Genomic DNA, 23,175 nt, shown 5'->3' on the forward strand with positions numbered 1-23,175 from the left:
AATGAGCCAACATATCTAGCCTAATCTTTTACATTTGATATATATTATTTATGGCCCAGAAGTTAGTCTCTAATGTTATTATTCCATGTGTACTTGTAAAAAATGTATATTCAGCTATTGTTGGGTGGAGTATTTTATAAATATTAAGTACGTTAAGTTGGCTAATGGTGTTGTACAGGTCATGTATGTTAATGATTTTTACCTACTTGTTCTATCAATTATTCAAATGTCTTAATGTCTCTAAGAACAATTGCAAATTTGTCTATCTTTCATTCAGAAGAATTAATTTTTGCTTCATGTATTGCAAAGATTTTTATTCCTTATAACATTACTTATTATGAAATCTATAGTCCTTATATTAAAATACTACTCCAGCTTTCCCTGAGATAGTTCTAGAGTGTTATATTTTTTCTATATTTTTAAATGTCTTTATATTTATATAAATATACGAATTTATATAATATTTATATTTAAAATGTATTTCTTATACACAGCATATATTTGTCTTACTTTTTACATAATTTAATTTCTGTCTTTTAATATATGTGTTTATGTTTAATGTAATTATTGATATGATTGCATTAAATAGAATCTATCAATTTGTCAGGTCTTTTCTATGTATATGTTTTGTTTTCTCTTTTTTTTTCTGCTTCATTTGGATTTATTGAACACTTTATGATTCTATTTTGTCTCTACTATTACTTATAATTCAAATTTCTTTTAAAAATGCCTTGATGAATCCTAATAAATGTGGAATGTAAAGGTCTTAGCAAAATAACAAAGAAAATGCTACAAAAGCTATATTAACTAATGTGATGAAAATGTGTCAAACGATCTATGAACCAAGTGTATGGTGCCCCATGATTATACTAATGTACACAGCTAAGGTTTAATAAAAATAAATTAAAAATAAATTAAAAAAATGCCTTGATGATTGCTTTAAACTTAAAATATAGTTCTTTAAATAATTATATTCCACCTTTGAGAAATATTAAATTACTATGCTATAAACAGAAAATAATTGTTAATATATTTGCATTAGAAAATCAGAAATTAGGATTACGTCTTGGAACAATTAAGAAAAAAATTTTAATTAACTTTATTTATTTCAACTTATTCATGTCCACACAATAACAGAAGGTAATTTTCTATGAGTAAAGAACTGTCTTTTTTGTTGTTGTTGTGTGAACAAGGTCTGTTTGATTTTCTAGTACCCATGAGATTATGGTAGACTAACGTGAGCTTTACAGTGAAAGTACAACCTCAGACTCTTTGTGGTTCATGAGATATCTCTGCATGGCTTCCTTCTCCCCAGTCATGCCTTCAAAATTCCAGTTGATTCATGGTCCCTGAATACTGGATACTATCTCTTTACTTCAGTTAGCACACCCTTTTCTTCTTGTTTGTTCTATCTGCCTTGTGGTCTGGAAAATGCTTAAAGAACCGACGCTAGGCTGATGCTAGGGCAGATCTCCTGTTTGCCATCACTCGGGCTCATAGCTCTTCATTGCCTATTATCTTAGGTCTGAAAATCACTAAATCATTGTTTTATTTGTCTTTCTATAGTTTTTTTTTTTATGTCAGGAGGATGTTCTAATCCTAATTACTCTTTAATGGTTGTTTTAATATTTTTTTTTAATTTTTAGTTTTAAATTTTCTTTTCCTTTTTTTATTTCAAAATTCTAAGGTGGTACAAAAGTTTTTATTACACGAATAGCTTTTATAATGCTTAAGTCAAGGCTGTAAGTATGCCTATCACCAAAATAGTGTTCATTGTACCTGTTCGGTAAATTTTTACTTCTGTTCTTTTTCCCTCTCCTCCTTCTTGATTTTGATTTCCAGTGATTTTTTTGCTTCTCTCTACACCTATAAATTAGCTAAAAATTATTAGAGAATACATGTGTCATTTGTTTTTTTATTCTTGTTATATTTCACTTAGGATAATGGTTTCCAGTTCCATCCAAATTGCTACAAAAAACATTAATTCATTTTTTTTTTTATCCCTGAGTAGGTATTCATGGTGTGTGTGCATGAGAGCTGCAATTAAGTTCACAAACTCATCATAGAAAAGGTGATGTATATCTCCTTGTTGAATATCACTACTGTCACCTTTGAGGCACTCTGGGAAACTATGCACCAATGCCAGCACCTAGTCTGTCCAGAAAATCTTTTTCTGGAATGGCCATCTGGTGACCATAGTGGTATTCAGCAGTAAGGAATGTCACACTTTTTGTAGGATGAGTTAAAGTATTGAATTTTCAGACCTCTATACCATGATTGCTCTGATGGCCATTCTAGAAAAACATTCCAAAATTGCTTTGAAGGATGGACTAGGCACTGGCATAAATGGCAGAACTTTCTGAAGGTAGTATATTGAATGTGACCATAATAATATTCAGCAATAAGGTATGCAGCAGTTTTTCTAAGATGAATTTGCAAAGTTAATTCTCCAGCATTGTGTGTGTGTGAGTGTGCGTGTGCATGTGTGTTGATGCACCACATTTTGTTGAACATCTCACTATGAATTGATGGGCACTTGAGTTGATTCCACATCTTTGTGAATTGTGTGGCAATAAACATTTGAGTGTAAATGTCTTTTTTGATAAAATGGCTTCTGTTCCTTTGGGTAGCTACCCAGATGTAGGATTAGTTATTTGAGAAATCTCTACACTATTTTCCATAGGGTTGTACTAATTTGATGTTCCACCAACAGCATATAAGCATTATTTTCTCTCTGCAGCCATGCCAGACTCTATTGGTTTTGGACATTTTAATAAAAGCCACCCTGACAGAGGTAAGGTGATAATAATCTCTTTTTGGTTTTAATCTGCATTTCTCTGATGATTAGTAATGTTGAGAATTTTTTTTAATGGCCATTTGTTTCTCTTCTTCTGAAAAGATCCTGTAATGTCTTCTGCCCTACTTTTTTTGTTGTTGTTGTTGCAGTTTTTGGCCAGGGCTGGGCTTGAACTTACCACCTTTGGCATATGGGGCCAACACCCTACTCCTTGAGCCATAGGCGCTGCTCTTCTGCCTACTTTTAAATGGGATATATATTTTTTCCTCCTTGCTGATTTGTTTGAATGGTTTGCAGATTCTTTATATTAGCCCTTTATTGGACATAAAATCTGTGGATTTTTTTCTCCCATTCTGTTGGTTCTTTGCTCTTTTGATTATTTTCTTTGCTATGCAGAAGCTTTTTAATCAAGTGCCATTTATTTACTTGGATTGCTGTAATTGACTTTGCGGTCTTGGTCATTAATTCTTTGCCTAGGCTGATAGCTTGAAGAGTTTTCCTACTTTTTCTTCCAGAATTTTTAAGCCTTCTTGCCTTACATTGAAGTCTTTTATATATTGGTCTTCAAATATAATTGAATTAATTTTATTTAGTTTAATTTAAGTTTTTCCTTTTGGTTGTCTGTTTGGGTTAGCCTAGGAGAATGAACTGTTCTTGAATTTTTGATCATAAAAAAATATTGCTGTTACCATTCCATGATACCAGTTAGAACATTCATACTTTATTTCCACTTACTCCTCTTGACTTCTGCATTATTTTATTTGGCATATATTTTAAATATTTGAAGGTAGTACAATTATTCATTCATTCATCTTTACCTATTTATTGACTTTTGTTGAGAGTCTTTATAATGTCCAACATTTTCATGTGCAAAGTAAGAATATAAAAAAAAAATAAGGAAGGAAACGCAGAAGAAAGGAATGGAAGGAGCAAAGTGGTAAAGGCATATTCTTGTGATGTTACTCAGTATAACATGTTTTGCCTAAAAAAAAAAAAAAAAAAAACAACTGAATCCTAAGCAAAAGGATTTGTGGTAAGAGTTATATAAAATAGTTGCTTTGGAGATTAACAAGAAGTTAAGGAATCTGAAATTACTAGGGATATATTAAAGAATCTGAAGTTCACCACAGCATCAATGATTTGGGGTTACTATCAATACCTTTTATAAGGTATCATTCCTACAATTTAGTTAAGTATATGAAAAGATTATAAAATAGTATAGCTTCACTTGTTTAGTATGTGTTAAATGTGATCATGTTAGAGAAAACAGATTAGACTTGATCACCTTTCAAGGAGAATGCAAGGTTCAAGAATACATGTAATGTGTAGAAATTGCTCCTTAACACATGTATTACTATGAGATTGCTCTCTGGTTTTTAAAGATGACTGGTGATCTGATTTAACATCAATGGAAGAACAGTGGGAAAACAAGACAAAATACATCAGTAGAGGTATATAGTAAGAAATACAAGTAAAAACACCATGTTTACTATTCATCATTTTGTATAATTGATATTGTTGGCGATATATTGATTTCTGGCAATAGAGTATGACCATGCCAGTCTAAAACACTTTTATAGCTAGATACATTAATGTAATAATAATGATCACTCATTTATATGATCACTCATTTAATTATAAAAAATGGTTTTGATTTTAATTATATCTTTTACTTACTTGATTTCTTAAATTGGGGATTTAAAACGCAGTTTGTTTTGGAGTGGCTATCATTGACCAGATACTTTTAAATCACAAGTGTTAAGAGTCATCAGGGAGCATTGCAAACTTTCTTCTATTATTACAAAGAAAAAGAGGAAAGTATCTTCTGTATGACAAGGATATTTTTAGAATGAACTAAAAAATACATGAAAACAAAACAAAGCCCTTTTCCACTATTGTTTTATTATTTAAATATCCATCACTTTCTTTAAAAGAGAAATTTCAAAATAATAGTGAAATAGGGACATTTTAAACAGTTCTTACTACCCATCTATCCTTCAAAGAGAATAAACTTGTTACATAGAGACAAAAATGGACAATTTAACATAACCAAATTCCTTATTGCATAAATTCATCCTTAGAAATAAATTAAGGCCTTGGAAATAACAAACTCTAGTCTACTGATAACTTCTGTTTGTAAACTCTGGTTGTATTATTAAAGGGAATCTAGGAGAGTGAAATAACTAATTTATCCCTTAATGTATAAATGTTACACCTGAGAATATGAACAGTGAGTAGTGGAATTGTCTAATTAATAATTTCTTTTTTTTTTTAAATAACTGTGTGGATCAGAATTCTTCATTCTTTCTCAGTTCTCTGCAGTGCTACCTGTGTGATTCTTTTTGTTTTTACCCCTCTCTCTGTATAATTTATTATTAAAGCAAGTGTTTGGCTTGACCTATCTTTTTCTTTTTTTATTAAATCATAACTGTGTACATTGATGCATTTATGGATTTCAGTATACTGATTTGATATACAATGTGAAATGCTTACATAAATAATTTCTTGTTTTCTGGTTTCCACAAGATATCTTAGCTTGAACAGTTGTATTTCAGTACCCTTCCTAGACTTGAGTTCATATCAGAAATTTGATTTTCTTCTTTTTATTAAAAATGCCATCTACAAAAAAAAAAAAAAACAAACTATTTTGTCATATGCTTACAATACTTGACAAGGAAAAAATAAGAATGGGTGTGTTAAAATGGCTTCAGCTGCATTTAAACTAGATCTTCTTTGTCACACAAGTAACCATGACTAAGTGTATTTGGTGTTGGTGATAAATTGAAAATGACTCTACAATACCTAGCCTCTTCTGTTACTATAACTAACATCAATTCATTATTTGACAATTTCAGGATAAGAAAAATGTAGTCTTAAGTCATACTTTATTCCTGACTTGGAAAAAATACTTAAATGATCATAAACCTTGCGCATAAAGCACATAATTTCTAAGATGTACGCGTATGAATCAAGAATCACTTTGTGGACTTTCTAATATCACTGTAAGACAAATGTGCTGCAACATTGTCCTTTGGATTATTGGGGTTTAATAGTTTAAATAACAAAAGACCAAACGGAAATTTTAAGTAGGTCACATTTAAAATTGAATTTCAAACTCTAATTTAATATTAATTATTGATTCAGAAAACTCAATTTGATTCCCTTAATCAAGTATTCCCACTGAAAGAAGTTGAATATCTTTGCGGAAGTAGTTTAGGCAAAAAATTAGGTGTAGACCAGGTGCAGTAATTCATGCCTGTAATCCTAGCACTCTGCGAGGCCGAGGTGGGTGGATTGCTTGAGCGCAGGAGTTTGAGACCAGCCTGAGCAAAAGCGAGACTCTGTCTCTACTAAAAATAGAAATACTGAGGCAAGAGGATCGCTCGAGCCTGAATTGTCGGTTGCTGTGAGCTATGACGCCGCAGCTCTCTACCTAGGGCAACAGCTTGAGACTCAGTGTCAAAAAATAAAAAATAAATTAGGTGTGACTTTTAGCAGAAAGTGAATGCACTGTCATAGTCATTATTTGGATAAAGCTCAGATTAACTGGATGGAAAATTTGCATTGATAAGTTTATGAGATTGTACTAAAAATGAACAGGTTTTCCATGCACAATTAAGTACATGTGCCCGTTTTTTATCAGCATGATCCCCTGGGCTTCACATTTAATTTCTTTATCTTTTTGAATCACTCACTTCTTTCCCAGTACAACAAATTGGCTCAAGGCTTGATTTTTATTACCATGAAGGCCATTAGTTGTGTCTGATTTGTAAAACTTCTTGATCATCTCTAGATCTATAAAAAAACAGTGCTGACAGTCCACCAAGTCAAAACTCCCACTCTGTTATTAACATGACTTACCAGATGTCCCTATAATGTTATGGCTGCAAAATGCTCGCTTTCCTAATTTGAGAATGGAAAGATGTTAACCCTTAGTGTATAAAGCAGTGGAAGTGATCCACAAGGAAAATGTTTTGAAAAAGTTGTTATTGTCCTTGTAATGCATTCATTACCTTGCAGCTCACTGAAATCCAAATCCTTAAAAATGGAGGGGAAAATGTCCTACTTCATGTTTAATAAAATAATTATCAAAGGTTAAAATTCTTAGTTGTGGTTTTGATGTTTTGCCAAAATAATCTTTTGCATTGCCTAACATAATAGTTTTTCTTTCGCTGGGAGATGGTGAAAAGTCTACAACTGTGTTGGTTTTGAGATCAGTGTAAATAGCTACCTATCTGACAAGACAAAAGTTTTATACTTTCAAAAAGTCAATAAAGGATTGATAGATATTATCTTAAAGTAAAATATGAAAACTTGTTAAAAATATTTTTTCCAGGGTTCAAGGAGACAATGACATTATAGAACTTCAAGGATCAGAGAACGTGTAACAAGTTGCTTTTTTCTCCAGGTTGATCGACTTATAAATAGGCCTTGGTGCTTAGTAAACCACCTGGGATTTCTAAGTGTCCTAATTTATCAGTTATCGTTGTTAAACGGGTCAGGTAAAGGGAAAGAACTATATATTTATTCAGCATGATTTGGAAATATCAGGTGGAATAAGCAGCTAGGATATGCACCTTCTTATTTCTGGGCATATTTTAGTTCATTCTGAATGATTTTAGTTAGGTTTTACTCAATGGGTAATAAATATAAAAATAAGGAGGAACATATGGCAATTGAAGTAAATGGTATAAATAAATTAAAGAGGAAATTAAACATTTTATTGCAAGAGAATGTTACACTGAAAATGGATTAAAAGAATAAGGAGTAAGGAAGCAGATGAAGCTGATTTATTATATGGGCACAGGACCATGGGACAAGCAGCCATTTTCTTCCCTGTAGTTTCTTAAGTCTCACTGGAAAAAAAAACAACCTGTATTTTAGGATAATTATGTACAGTCATAGAAATGATAGCACCTGCATTTTGGCAACTAGACATGCAAATTACTAGTTCTATTCAGGTCATGTAAGCATGAATTGATGAGAGATTTGAGATAGAAAGACTGTCAACAGCTACTGGTTGGAAGACCTAATGAACATGGTGAAAGTTAATGAACATATGGAGAGCACCCTCTGCAAAGGTTCCAAGGTTCTGAATTCAAAGAAATGTGGAATTTTAGTTCATATTTATAAAAACACAAAGAATACACATCTACAGAGAGCATGGCATCCTTAGATACCCCAATTTCTTAAATAGGTTATATATTCTTTAAGTTTCCTTTAGTGAGTCCAGCATAATCCCAGATTGAAACAGCTGCACATGGTATATAATTGGGTCAGAATGTTTTGTTGTCAGGATTCTCAGTTGCTTGCATTGGCTTATGAAAAGGTCATTATGAGAAAAGGGATCTGAATAGCAAAGAGATTCCAGCTGGTTAGCTATTATTTTAATTATGCAATGGAATCAGCTATTTTCCTGCCAATATCTGAAGTTACTTATGGAAAAGTTATTTCAGAGACTGTGAAGATACTCTTTTTGCATCTTGTTTGATTGCTTGCATGTCGCTCATCCAGGTTTATCAACTTTATGTTTAAAACTTCTTTTCAGATAATGTTCATGCATATATTTACCAACAGTATTTATCGGGTTATCATGTACCTGGCACTACGTATTTTCCCTGTCCTTAGGAAATTCACAATCTATTTTAGGAGATAAAATATAACAGAATTTATAAAGCACAATATGAACCCCTCTGAGCATAAATTTCTAATTCAGATTGTCTATAGTTAGTAAAAGCTCAGTGTTTAGAATCCTGAAAAATTAAGCTTTTTCTGCTTTATTTTCTGGGTTTTTTCATCTATCATACTTCAGTTTGCATTTTCTTTTCATCGTCAGAAAGGGAAAAGATGAGAAACAGACCTCAGGCTTTCCCTTCAACCATTTTGCTAAGATTTGAGTGTTGCTCTGTGCATGTCATTAAATTTGCAAATTAACTATAACTTGGTTGCATGCATCAACAATTAAAGTATAGGAGTTTTTTTAAGGGTTAGATTAAGAATGGCAGGAGAAATTGGTATATTTTATAAATCAATTCAGTAAACAATTAATTGGCAGGAAAGGTTTATCTCTGGGACTTGAAATTTACCTAACAATTGCTTTGGGAGTGGTGGGCAGAGCAGAAGGTGCCTTTGGCATATGAATATAAACATATCAGGTCAAAAAAACTACAAATGGATTTAAAATATGCACAGGAGTTAAGAATTATTACACAATGTTTCCATGCATTATATTTCCTTTTCTAAGTCAATCAAGGCAATGTGAAGGGATTTATCATTAAGTTAAATGGAAAACTAATTAGATGTGTGGATTTTATTTTTTGTCTAAGCAGGTGGGTATTAATCTTCAAGGGGGTGGGAACTAGTAAGTGCTATAGGTCACAACCACTTCTATTTAATTTCTGTTAATTTAATTTTATTTTCAGAGCTGCTTCTTCACAGATTTTTAGAAATATATGGCTATGTGGGAGAGGACAGAACATCTCAGCTATAACATTAAACACAGGCACATACATTCCCAGAACCCACAAAATACAAAAATGTGCTGAAGCAGCTGGAGTGTTCTTTTTTCTGGTAACTAGTTAAAAGAAAGGAGGATGAGTAAAACTGGCAGTTGCATGGTACCAGCAAGAACAGAGCAGCTCCTGCAAAGAATTTACAGTGAGTGGGTTTGAGAGTGACATGTACAATGACATTTTACCTCTGTTGACAGTACGATAGATTCCCCAAAATGGGAAGTTTGCTTGCTCCTCAGAAGATATTTCATCCTTAACAGAAGGTACGTGTGTTCTTGCCTAGTCCAACACCATTGGAGAAATGTGGGTAAATACTGATGTTTAATTTGATATGCCAGTTTGGCATAGATAGTTTGGTTTTATGGTTTGCTGAATCAGTGTCTGGTACCAAGAAATACAACAATATAAACCTCTTCTTTTCCTTGGCGCAGATTAACCCATTAATGTATCCAATAGAAGTTCAGAAAAATAGATACTAGATTCTGAAATTTAATTACTTGCATCGGCTCTCATAAGCATTGATGAAAGATTTAACAAAAAAAAAATAAATGGAAGTGACTCAAGGGTTTTGGACCATTTAGGAATAAATAAGATTCTGATGTTACTAATCTACTTCAATTACATTTAAATAATTTAAATTCTTATTAACCACCTCAAATTTGGGAATTTGCTTAAATTATAAATGAGGCATTTATGCAGTGTGCATTTTCGTATGAGGAGGGAGCTGGCTCACTGAGCCTGAATATTCCAATGTACCTTCAAATGGAACAGTCATGGCCACTCAGAATGCATGTACCATTCAAACAGCATGGAATTTAGGAACATTAATCAATATTTTGCCAACTCTGAAAATGTCTGAGGTTCTGGAAAAAGAAATGTATGTATGAGATACAAAAAGTTAAGGTTAGTTTTACTTTCCACAAGTAAACCAGAAATATAGAAACAAATAAAGAAGGGGAGAAATCAGGATTGTTTATTCTAAATTTTCACTAATAAATGTCTAATTGAAGAGTAGAATTTCAAGGAATAGAACTTAACTAGGGTAGCAAATGGAAGATAACTGGTAACTATACCATGGAATGTGAAATCTACATTGTGGATAAATACACAGATGATGCCTTGTGGAATTATACTTCCTCAGGTAATGTTTCAGACATATTAAGAGGAAGCATTATAAATAATTTTTAAATATAGAGGAATAAAATTATCCTATATACAGTTAAATAATGGTAGTAATGTGTTAGATGCAATGCGTTCTCAATGCCGCAAGGTTGTGTTGGACAAATTATTGCAAATAATAACAATAGAGCCAGTAGGTCAAAGTTCTATCATGTATTTGTTGTTTATATTACTAATATGTCTGTATCTAAACACTGGAAGATGATAAAATATAAATAGAAAGAAAAATATATTGTCCCACGCAAAATGCATTTTTCATGCAGTTAAAACTGAAATGAACTTAAATGTAGAAAGCAAATAGGATTGAAACCTTGAAACTACCATGTCTCATCAAGATACAGAGCCTGGGTGGTTTAGAGGCTACTCCGTATAAAACAGTTCATGGTTAGGTTATTTCTTTAATTGAAGATTTGAGCATAAGAAATGGACTAATTTTATAATTTTAAATATCTGTATCTTTTCAGTTTTTGTTTCTTTTGAGTATATTAATTGTTTTCTTGACTCTGAATCTTCTTGCCTCTTTTTGTGCCTTGTTTCTTTTTTCAGCACCCCAAATAGTGTGTGTGTGTGTGTGTATAAAACAAGAAGAAATTGAAGTAAATACTGTGCATCTAAAGACAACTGCATGTCTCCTCTTCAGTCAGACCACCTGCGTCGGGTGACTGGCTCAGTCTAATTTTTTAGTTTGGCTTTATGTAGGATTTGTTACAACTTTAGTTAGAGTTCGTTCACAACCCTTTAAAATGTTTTAAAGAAAAGATTAGAACATTTTCTTAGGCAGGGCTTAGAATATAACTTAAGCTTTATGGCCTGGCTGTCAGTTTAGTGGTTTTTGAGGAATGCTCTGTCTTTGCCTTTCTAAATCTTAGCAGACCTCCCTGCAATCTATTTCACTGCTCCTAGCCTTTCAGTGGATAAGGCCACGCTTTGACCAACGTGAGAAATAATAGGCTAGACTTCCTACTAGGGCCCAGCCTTCAACAGCTGCTGTGTGGTACTGGGGAAGATACTGCCTCACTAGGAGAAATGTCTCCCAGCACTTCTGCCCCCGAAGTGTTCTATTCTTTTAAAATGTTCTTTTATTTTTTTTTCAATCCCACACTCACCTGATGGAGCCAGTTCCCAGACTTGGCATACTCGCTCCTTGCCTTTGGTGAAGACTGTAGGATGGAGGAGCAGGGTTACGTTGATGGTGTAGGAAGATTCACTTCTTCCTCAGTTCTTCAGCATTCAATTCTGTCACATCAAAAACTTTTTGAAAACTTTATCTGGATTCTACTTTCTCAAATTTCTGGAATATTTCTCCTGTGTCTGCTGTTCTGCCAAGGATGAAATTAGACACAGGTGTCTCTTCTCTTCTAAAGGGCTCTGCACTTTCTGTAATTTAATGCATTTAGCTTTCTTTGCATTCTCAGCAGTCTCCTGCTGTGCTGTCCATTACAGTATCCACTAGCTACTTGGGACTATGTATATTTAAATTACATGAATTTAAATAACATTAAAATTCAGATCTTTAGTCGTGCAGTCCATCTTTCTACTGCTAAATAACCACTTGTGACTAAGGATTATTCTATGGAACAGGGCAGATATAGAACATTTCCATTATCACAGAAAGCTATATTGGATAGCACTGCTCTGATGGATTAAAAACAAAGATTTTGCTGATTATCCAATTTGATCTTTTCATGATATTTCTATCATAAACAGAATTTTCTCATTGCATTCTTATTAGAGTTTTCTTTTTCTGAGTGTATAGATTGATGGATAGGCATATTCGCCTGCATCTTATTCTATCTTTTATAATTTTGTTTTTATTTTTTACATTTAGTACTATATTGCAGTTAAAATACAATCTAAATTCAATAATTTGGGTCTCTTGTATTTTTATTGTTCTAAAACAGGGATCTCAACTCAGTGGACTATATAGTCCTTATTTTCCTTTGGCTTTCAAGCCACTGTATTACATCCTAAATTATTATTGTTAGGGCCTAATTATTGCCATTTTGGTTGTCTTTCTTTTATTTTTTTTTTTCAATAACACACTTACTTGATGAAACTCCCATTATTTTAACATTAATTAATTTATTTATTTGATTTGTTTTTTCCTTTGAAAAATGTTTGAATCACTCTCTGGAGCCTCATGTCCTTTGCAATACAAATACATGAGCAAAAGAATAAGTAACTGGGTTGTTTCAAAAAGTTACTGTCTTAATAAAATAATTTTAAAATACAATCATATTTTAACCTTTATTCCCTATATGTTTTATACCTCATTTATTCATATTTCTAGTGAATTATTTACTTAAGATTTTGTATATTCATTTGAATATTCAATATATGTTCATTTTGTATATAAATTGAGGTCATTCATTGTAATATTTAACTGGCTATTTTAAAGAAAGATACTTCTTTATTTTTACATATTTACTTTGTGCCCATACAATTTGTTGATTTGGTTTTTTTCTTTGGTTTAAATTTTTTTTGGGGGGGGGAGTAAGAAGTCATATAATTAATTCACACTAATAGTTGACTTTTTCTCATACTCCTGATACTCTGCCTTCTATTAAGTATATGTTTGTATTGACCAGAGCGTCTACTATAACATTAAATACTAATGGTGACAGTAATCATTTCCTGTTTATCTCATGTTAATTAGAAGGCATCTGGACATCACCATCAAGTATGATATTAACTTGTTTTTAAAAGTGTCATTACAAAGAAAAAATTTCTGTTTTACTGCAGGCAAAAATTTTATTTAAACTGTTGAATATTATCAAAAACTATTCATCATTTATTTATTACAGCACAAGAACTTCAAAACACATTGGTTTAAAACAAAACCAAAAGTTTTTTGTGATTTTTGTCATAGATACAACCCAGGTGGGGTGTTTTTTCGTTTCACATCACCATGGCAGTGGAGATCACTAGTATGGTGGCATTAAGTGGGAGCTTAGATCTGTTGGAAGTTCCTAGAAGATTTGCCCACACATAGGAGACTGCTCCTTCCTTGGCAATGGGACATGAAGTTAGTCTGGGCTCTTTCATAGTAGGGTGATCTCAGATAGTTGGACTTTTTGCATGTTGGCTGAATTCCAAGAGAGAGAAAGCAAATACAGGAAGTCCAGTTCTCTTAAAGATTAGGCCCTGAACTGGCAGAGCAACATTCTATATGTGACAAGGGAAAGCAATAGTTAGGGGGAGGAAATAAATTTTACCTTTTGACATGGAAAAAGCTTGAATAAAGTTATATCAGATGGTTAGTAGAACTGTGGTTTGTGTAAAGTTGCTTGCCTTGACAGAAAAGGGGACAGATAGAAAGTCTTCTAGTAAAGACATGAGCGGTATTGTTATTTAGTTTAATGATTGGATGTTTCAGCCAGGTGCTACAGCTTACACTTACAATCCCAGCACTTTGAGGAATCTGAGGTGGAAGATTGCTTGCACCCAGGAATTTGACACCAGGCTGGGCAACATAATAAGATACTGTCTTCACAATAAAATTAAAATTTAGCCAGACATGGTAGCATATACCTGAAGTCCTAGCTATTTGGAAGGCTAAGGCAGGAAATCCCAAGAAATCAAGGTTATATGATTGTGCCACTGTACTCCACCCTGGATAGTATAGTGAGATTCCACCTCCAAAACAAAACAAAATTAAGAAAATTGATCTTTTTAGTTAGCCAATAATGGTACCCAATTTAGGACAGAAGACCAGGGGCCAGGTGAAGGCAACCTCAAAACTACTCTAGATGAGAACACTGGAAAAGAGAAAATGTATGATAAAATTAATGAATCAAGATATATTTGCAAATCCTTAATTCTGAAGGAAAAAGTTACTTTGGCAGAAAGAATCATTTTAAGATGGAAAGTGCTCTTCAAATACCAAAAAATAAAATGTTAGTAGGAAAATAAGCAGTGTATGTGTTAACAATTCAGAGAAGAACAAATCAAAGTAAGCAAAAAATACTGTGAAGATATTCTAGAAGATAGGATGATGTAAGTTAAATTATCAGAGAGTAACACCCACAAGACAGCAAAAATGTGTGCTTTGGAGTAAAGATGAGGGAAAATAGCAGTTTTATATACTTCAAAAAAAATGATGTAAATTGCCAGAATATTTTTAGAAAACAATCTGGAGGCATCTACTAAAATTAAAAACAAAAATAAAAACAAAATTACCCAAAGATACATGCATATTTTTGACACAGAAATTCTACTCCAGGAAATCAATTACATAGAAATGAAATAACATGTAGATTTGAATACATATGCAGAGATTTATATTGAAGCACTATACATAGTCACAAAAAGTTTTAAATAATAACTAGAAACAGAATGAATGTAGACCAGAAGGAAAATGATGGAACATATTATGTCCCATGAATACTGTGGAATGTTACTTTAATTACTTTATGTTAAATTAATGTATAATGCTGTAAAAGTTGACTTGAAGGAATGTGTTTAATAAGAGTAGTTTGTAGTGTAGGACCCTGTATGGTTATTAACCAATTGAAAATTGTGCCGTTTTGTATGTATTTTCATTATTGCATGAACATAGATAAAATTACAGTTGATACATTGCAGCATTTTAAGAAATTTACCAAGGTTACATGTGTGGGAAGAAATTAAGAGAAAGAATGTTGCAGAGGGAAAGAAAAGAAAAAAGTCCACGATGAAGAGTTTATGTGGTGTAAACCCTTTCATTCTAATTATTAAGTGTGGATATATAGAAAGAAGTTATAACTGGGATAGGAGGACACACACACAGAGTCTCAGAAATTTATGCCATATATCCAAGTGAAAAACAAAAGTTTGTAGTTATATGTACATCACGGTTCTATTTCTTCTATCATAAATTGGAAAGGGGGATGTTTTGGCAGCATATGCCTCTGTTTGATAATCTTGAGTACTGGGATAGTGAGATTAGCAATTGGGGCAGGATAAGGATATTTTACATACATACATATGTGTGTGTGTTTATATATGTGTGTGTGTATATATGTGTTGGGAAATAATATATATTCGAAATCACAATCTTAAGATATTTGCACTCTCATGTTCTTTGCAACATTATTCACAGTAGCCAAATGTAGAAACAACCCAAATGTTCATGGACAGATGAATGGAGAGAGAAAATGTGGTGTGTGTGTAAACAGATACACAAGCAATAGAATACTATTCAGATTTAAAAAGAAGAAAATTTTGCAATATTGAAGAACATGGATAAATGGTCAGGACATTATGTGAAACCCGTCACAGACAAATAATGCATGATTCTATTAATGTGAAGTATCTATATTAGTCGAATTCTCATTGAATCAAAGAAGGGAATAGTGGTTGTCAGGGGCTGGAGAATGGGGGAAATGGAGAGTTACTAATTAATGTACCTAAAGTTTTAGTTAAGCAAGATAAGTAACCTCAAAAGATCTGCTGTACCACATTGTACCTATAGTCAACAGTAATGTACACTTAAAACTTTTTAAGATGGTAGATTTCATGTTAAGCACTTGCAATAAAATAAAACTTTGTAAAGACAAAAAATAAAGTATGTACCTATAGTAATAAAAAATAAATTAATTTAAAACACACAATAACAAAAAAAGACGAACAAATAGTATATGCAGGTATCAGGCAGAAAGTAAGTTAACATGAAAGTTTAAACAGTATACAAAATTTACCAGAGATAACGATCATTGTCTTATTCTTATCCATAAAACATTGTATTATATAAAGTAAATTAACAAAGGTAAAACCACAATTACAATGTGATATCCTTTTATGCCTCTGCCAAAAATAGCTATGTAATAAAATAGAAAAGAAATTAATAAAATATAGATTAAAATAACAATTATAAAGTAAATAACATTGTAACAACTTATCAAATACATGTTTAAAATAGAAAAAATGGATTTATGCTATTCAAAAAAGAGATTCCTATAAATATTAAAAAAAGTAGAAGTGTGGAAGACAGTCTCTGACAAAGTACTAAAACTGCAACCATTCATCAAAATTACATTTTAGAAATTAAAATTTTTGAAGCTATTAACACATCTTTAACTCATGGATTAAAGAGGAAACTACAATGGAACTGAATAATTTAGAAAAACCTCTAGAGTTAGATAGAAAAGCTATAGTCGTGGGTGTATTTGCTTAAAAAAAGGAATTAGAAAAGCAACAAAAATGAAATACCAAGGATTTGGGGAATTAAGAAAAACAGATTTGAAGAAAATAGTGAATTAGAATAAATAAATTAAAAATAAATATATAAATAAAATTAGAAAGATTTTTAAAAAACAAAGCTAGATGTCTCACAAATGTGAAGTCTCTCCCTGTTAGAAGCTAAATACCAACAAAGAACAAAATAAACAAAACACAATCAACCAATCAACTAATTAAAAAAAAAAGAATAGTTGAATGGAAAAGGTGTATCTCTCAGCATATAAAAAATATACAAATGTTGTAAGTTCATATGATGAATTTTAGGTCCCAAAATGTAAAAAAGAGGGATTAAAATTGACATACTTAGTAAATGAATTTTAAAACTTGAGTAAATTACTTGAAATATCTAAATAAATGTTTGATTATATACAATGAATTTTTGCTAAAAACATAACTTTATTCTCATTACTACTCATCTTCAAAAGGTAATGAACTTAGACAATATTTATAAGTCAGTTTTATTAAATCTTTAAGAAAAATATTACACCTCATACAATAATTGATTAGTAAAAAATAGTTATCACTTAACAGTTTTTATAAGATTGGTGTATTATTGGTACAATTGGACATGGAAAAAAAGAAATTATATATGGAAACTGACTTGTGAATATATGAGAAAACGCTTAAGTAAAATTAGACATTTGAATGTTCGTATTATAAACTTGTGTATGTGCATACATACTGTTATACGTCTAGAAGGATGTGTGCAAGAAATTCAAAAATAATTGAAATCACAATTACTGATTAATATAATTATCAATCAATATATATCTTTTTAGAAATCTAAAGATGAAAATAAGCATCTCAAATTTACAGGTTCTTCCACACATAAACTTACAAGAAAGATACAGTTTTGTATTAGTGAAAAATTAAAAACAGTTGAAGCATCCAAAATTAGAAAAATTGATAAATAAAATTTTACATATTAATGTAACAGATTAATAAGTACGTGGTAGATAAAATGAATGAATTAGAGTTACCTTTTAATAAATTTGGGAATCATTTAAGAAAAAAAGGAAATGCAGATTATAACTAGAATGAGATATTGCTTATGCCACACAGTGACTAGAGATAAAGAAGTCTCACCGTATCCAACGCTGGGAAAAGTGAGAGTCTCATATGTTGTTAATGAAATTGTAAAATGTTTTTACTTCTTTGTGAAATCGTTATGTGATATCTTTTATATTTAGACACTTATGTATTTTATGGCCCAGAGATTCTACTCCTCTGCATTTATTATTTTTTCCTTTTACATGATTTTATTTATATACAATGTTCTAAAAACACTCCTTAGTTTGTACATAAGCTTTTTTTCTTCATTTTAAAATTGCTTTATAACAACTGGTTTCCTGATTTTAAAAATTTCCTTTTCTCTGAAATCTGCCACAATTAAAAAAGAAAAAAAAAGAAATAAAAATGTCATGACCAGAGGACAGGGTGGAGAAAAAGACAAAAATAAAATAAACATCAAATGTGAAAATTCTCAGAGATAAGGCATTTATAAACACAAACATTATTACAACAAAGATGGCCGTGATGAGTATGTGTGTGTGTGTGTGTGTGTGTGTATTTATATGAATCCATGTGTGGCATCTGACTGTGAAACCTAGGGGACTAAGTCCAATTTTGGTGTTTGCCCTGAACTCTCCCTTCCCTGCCACACCCCTTGTTTGGGGGATTCATACAGAACATAAAACTCTCACAGCTCCTTGGCGGTTGGGTTGGGGCGACTGAGAGTATAGGGGCTTGGCTGGCAGAGAAGGGTAGGGAGTGGCTCTAAGGAAAAACATAACTCACAATTCTAAGCCACCCTGACCACCTTGGGAATCCCTGGCCCCTGAAGGACCACATGTCAGCCCTCCTTTCTCCAGCTCTTGGTGGGAAAACTGTTCTTCCTTGATAAGCCTTGGCCCTATTTCCTTGGGCCTTAGGCACGGCTTTCCTTCACAAGAACCATACTTATTCTCAACTGGTCTTCAAAAGGGACATCAGCCCTCCTGATTGGCAGGGGAATATTGAGATGATGGTGTCATTTAGCAGCTTTCCCTCCCCAGCAAACCTTTTTAAATTGGGGGTTGGTTCTCAAAGGAAGGATTTGCTATGACCTCATAGAAACTTGTCCTGTGTGGACGCTTACCTACACTTACCTTACACTTGTGAGGCTTGATGTTCACCAGGTGCATCTTGGAATGAATCTGGGTGTGCTGCTGAAGAAAGATCCTGACAGAAGGTAAAACTGTAGGGCTCTGAGTGTATATGGATGTGCTGGGCCAGGTAGGAGCTGTTGGCGAAGGCCTTGGAACAATGTGGGCACTGGTAGGTCGTGGTCTTGGTGTGTGACTTGGAGTGGATCTGCATCTCGGACTTTGAGTAGAATGTCAGTGAGTACATCTGGTACCTGGAGATCTTGCCATCTTTCTGATGGTCATTGTTATCCTCAGGAGAAGAGGACAAAGGGGTCATTCATTTTAGCAGCCCTGACTCCAACACCTGCTTCTTCTTTTGGCCAGTGGAAGTGGGGAGCAAAGCTCAGGGGCCATGCTGCCACTTCCATCACCACTTCTGCCTCCTTCCTGTGTTAGGGTTAATGCTACCTCCTTGGAGAGGTCAGGGACCACGTGAGCCAGGGAGAGGAGCTGATACAATCAGAGGAGCTGACATTCTGAGCTGATGCGGGTGTGGTCACAAGAGAGTCAGAGGTGGACATGATTACCAAACCTGGACCAGCAGTCATCAGTCCTGTAGACAGCACAGGGACCACCATGATATTCTGGTGAAGGAAGCCTGGATTCTATGTCCATACTGATGCCTAAATGCAGGGCAAATGGGGAACAAAGACCCCATTCTTGGGAAGGGAAAACACACCCAGAAAAGGGGAAAAACAGAGAAATAAGTTGAGGAAGGCAGAATTAAAACAGTTTAGCTAGTTTACTTTTACACTAATAGTTAAATTACTTGTCTGGGCAGTTTCTGCTTTTACTGAAAGCCTGGCCTACAAGGGATACAACTTGCAAACCTTCCTGCTGGGTCTGTAAATACTCTGAAGAGCAATGGCCATAGCAGAAGCTGTGTGCAAGGCCTGGGAAAAAACATTAACCAGGCCAACCCCTGCCCAATCAACAGTCAAAGCAAATACCCATTGTGAGGATTTGTATAATGGCCAGGGCAGAGATAGAGGGAACAACTTTAGCTCTGAGATACGGGTAGGAGGGCTCGTACCCTAAGCATGGAGGAAAACACTTCCAGGTGGAGATAATGGGAAAACTCCTCTTTTCCACCAATTCTTCAGAGGAGTCCTGACGCTGTCATATCTACTCTACAGAAAAACTAGAGGGGTCTAACCTCCCCCAAGGGATGTGTATAGGGGCTCACAGACAGGAGGCTGCCCCCACACAAGGCTCAGTTTTGGAGTGCTCAAGGATGCCAAGATCCTTAAAGTTAATGATTATATAGATAGGGTTCCACAGGTTTTAAAGGACCCTGCCCCAGGACAGAACCCCAGCACCTGAGAGCAGGGCTCTGAGGCATTGTCAGCAAGCTGGGACCAGACCACAGCCCTTCTCTGGCAACAGCTGATCCATCATCTTATTGATGAACCCAGTGTTCTCAATTTGTCCTGAAACTGTGGGGATAGAAGGCCAGAAGTACGGGTTAGAATTGAAGTGAGATTCTTCCATTCTACTCTCTCTGTCTTCCTCTTGTCATCTTACTCCTCCTTTCCCAGCCTCCTGAACTTTCCAGCAGTGACAGCTGCAGCTGCTCCAGAGCCTTAGACAGAGCATTTGCCAGAAGTGGTGCTGCAGCTGGTGTACCCGACACCCCCCTTCTTCCATGCCACGGCCATAGACACAGAGAGAGCTCTGCAGAGAGAAGGTGGGAGTGCCAGAAACCAAAAGAAATGGAGGGAGGGAAATAGTAATGTGGGTGGGTGGTGGGCCACTAATGGAGAAAGACAGCAGAGCAAAAGTTATATAAAGCTCTCAGTATGCTGCTTGAAATATTGCAATACTTCTTAAAACAATAGCTGTTAATATCTGATGGTTGAAAGCAGTAACAATCACATTAAAAATGGTTATTGGTAACTTCCATGTATAATATATATATATAAAAGTATAAACTTTTAACTTGAAGAATACAAAATTCAACTTTTTCCCCAAATCATATGCACATCATTATTTATTTATATTCATTTATTTATTTACTATTTAAAATTTTATCAAGTCATCAAAACCAAGATAATTTCTGATAATCCATTTCCCTTAGCTGATAGTCATCAGTCCTATGCAGCCATCCATTCAGTGGAATATATGCAGGGACGGACCGACATTACAAGTATACCATGTTCCCCTTCATCCTCATGGATAGACCACACAACTTCAGAATATATTGACAAAATAGTATGTTTTATTTTATTTTAGAAAACCTTTTCAAGGTTTGATTTATGTTTAACCTTGCTAAGATTTTTTTTTTTTTTAATTTCAAAAAATGTTACAAATGACTTTGGTACATGTCTTCATTCAGGGCTATAAACATGATCATCCCCAAAATAGTATTCACTGTTCCTGTTAGGTGGGTTTTTACTCCACCCCTTTCAGTTTAAAGCAGCTCACTGTGATAAAAGGTGTATGTGGAATATATGTCAGGGCAAACTTTGAGAAACTAGTGGTTACTCTAGTCGTTCAGAATAGTAAGCAATTGATTAGGTTAAAACATTTGCGGAAGGTTTAGTTAAGTTGGAGGACATAAATTGGCCATTAAGCTATGGACAAGACTTGGATCAGAGAAACTTGTGTCTTACACAGAAAATTGATTTAATTATTCTCCAACTTGTTATTGAATACTTACCATGCTAAAAGCCAAAGAATAATAGTGTCTCATTTGAGAGAATCTTGCTGAATGTCAGGACACAAGACATGTACTTACGAAACTATGTGAGATAAAGTAAATTATTTAGTAATGTTTTAAATTTAAACTTGGCAGACAGCCACTGAGTTAGTGCCTAAAATAGTCCTGCATGTATTGTGATGTTGAAAATAGCTTTAAAGAACAGTCATGGTAGCTCATGGCTGTAATCCTAGGACTCTGGGAAGCTGTGGCAGGAGGCTCACTTAAGCTCAGAAATTAGAGAGCAGCCTGAGCAAGAATGACCTGATTTGGTTGTCCTGCCTGTAGTACCAGCTACTCAGAGGCTGAGGCAGGAGGATTGCTTAAGCCCAGGAGCTGGAGGTTGCAGTGAGCTATGACCATGCCACTGCACTCTACCTGGCGTCACAGATCTAGACTCTGTACAAAAAAAGAGACCAACAAAAAAGAAATAAAAAAGAAAGGAAAAGAAAGAAAATTAGCTTTTAATGGAGAGAAAAAGCCTGTACCATTCATTATTTAAAATCAAAATTTTCCATTAATATCTGAAATGTATTCCCTAGTATATTTACAAGAAATGTCAATATTTTGATGTATCCCAACTGTGGTGGGATGGATTGAGAAAGGTTCTGTGATGCCTTCCCTCTGCCTTACCTACACAAGGATTTGATGATGCTCTGCATAGATCTACAGTCTTCTCCCTGATATTTGCAATTCATCAGAGTCTCAAAATAATCCTGAAGACTTCACAGAAATATTATTTTCTTATAATTACCCTTGCTCCTTCATTGCCGTACACAACTTTCCATGGTCAGGTTATTCTTCAGGAAGACAAATTACTTTTGTATAGAGCCATCTTTCTGAATAAATCTGTCTCATTTTCCTATTTCAGGCTTATTTCCAGCTGACCAGATGCATTTAGTTAAGCACATTTATATAACCTAATGCAGCCTTGCAAAAACATTTTCAGTTATAATTACATCTCAGAATCATATTAAATTCATAGGACTTGCAGAGCCTCAAACTGAATTATTCAGATATTTTCCCCCCTATAGGTGTATACATACTTACATTTATACATTTAGTTTTGTGTTCCCTCATTAGCCCATATCTCTCAAAGAACATGTTATGGTCCTACAGCCCATACTGATCAATACGCTCTCTGCGCCAGCACTAGATTTTTTTTCTCCTTTACCGCTATAGATTTAGTGGATAAAAGTGCAGTTTTGTTTGATGACTATGTTGTATAGCAGTGAGGTCTGGGCTTTTCTGTGTACCTATCACCCAAATTGTGTGCCTTTTACACAACTGGTAACTTTTCATCCTTCACTCTCCTCTCACCCACACATCTTTGGCATCTCCCGTGTCTGTAATTCCACTGTGTATGACCATGCACACCCATAGTGATTTTTAACTGTGTTCAGCCATTTGCTTTTGGAGTCGAATGTATAACAAATCAGCAACGTTATCAAGAACTATGTCTTCTGAGTTATTGTCCTCCCAAATCCCAGAAGAGTGCTATTCAACCATGTCAACTGTAAGATGTACAGACATTCTACATTATAGGATCACACACTTAGTGTCTACACCACAGTTAACATTTGT

General features: G+C 33.9%; 1 pseudogene; it reads right to left on the reverse strand.

Annotated features, from left to right (window-relative positions):
- Window positions 1-11,179: 11,179 nt before the first annotated feature.
- LOC128567427 (zinc finger protein 384-like) lies at window positions 11,180-22,962 on the reverse strand (annotated as a pseudogene).
- Window positions 22,963-23,175: the final 213 nt, after the last annotated feature.

This window comes from Nycticebus coucang, chromosome 16 (assembly GCF_027406575.1).
Source record: "Nycticebus coucang isolate mNycCou1 chromosome 16, mNycCou1.pri, whole genome shotgun sequence".
Taxonomy (NCBI): Eukaryota; Metazoa; Chordata; class Mammalia; order Primates; family Lorisidae; genus Nycticebus; species Nycticebus coucang.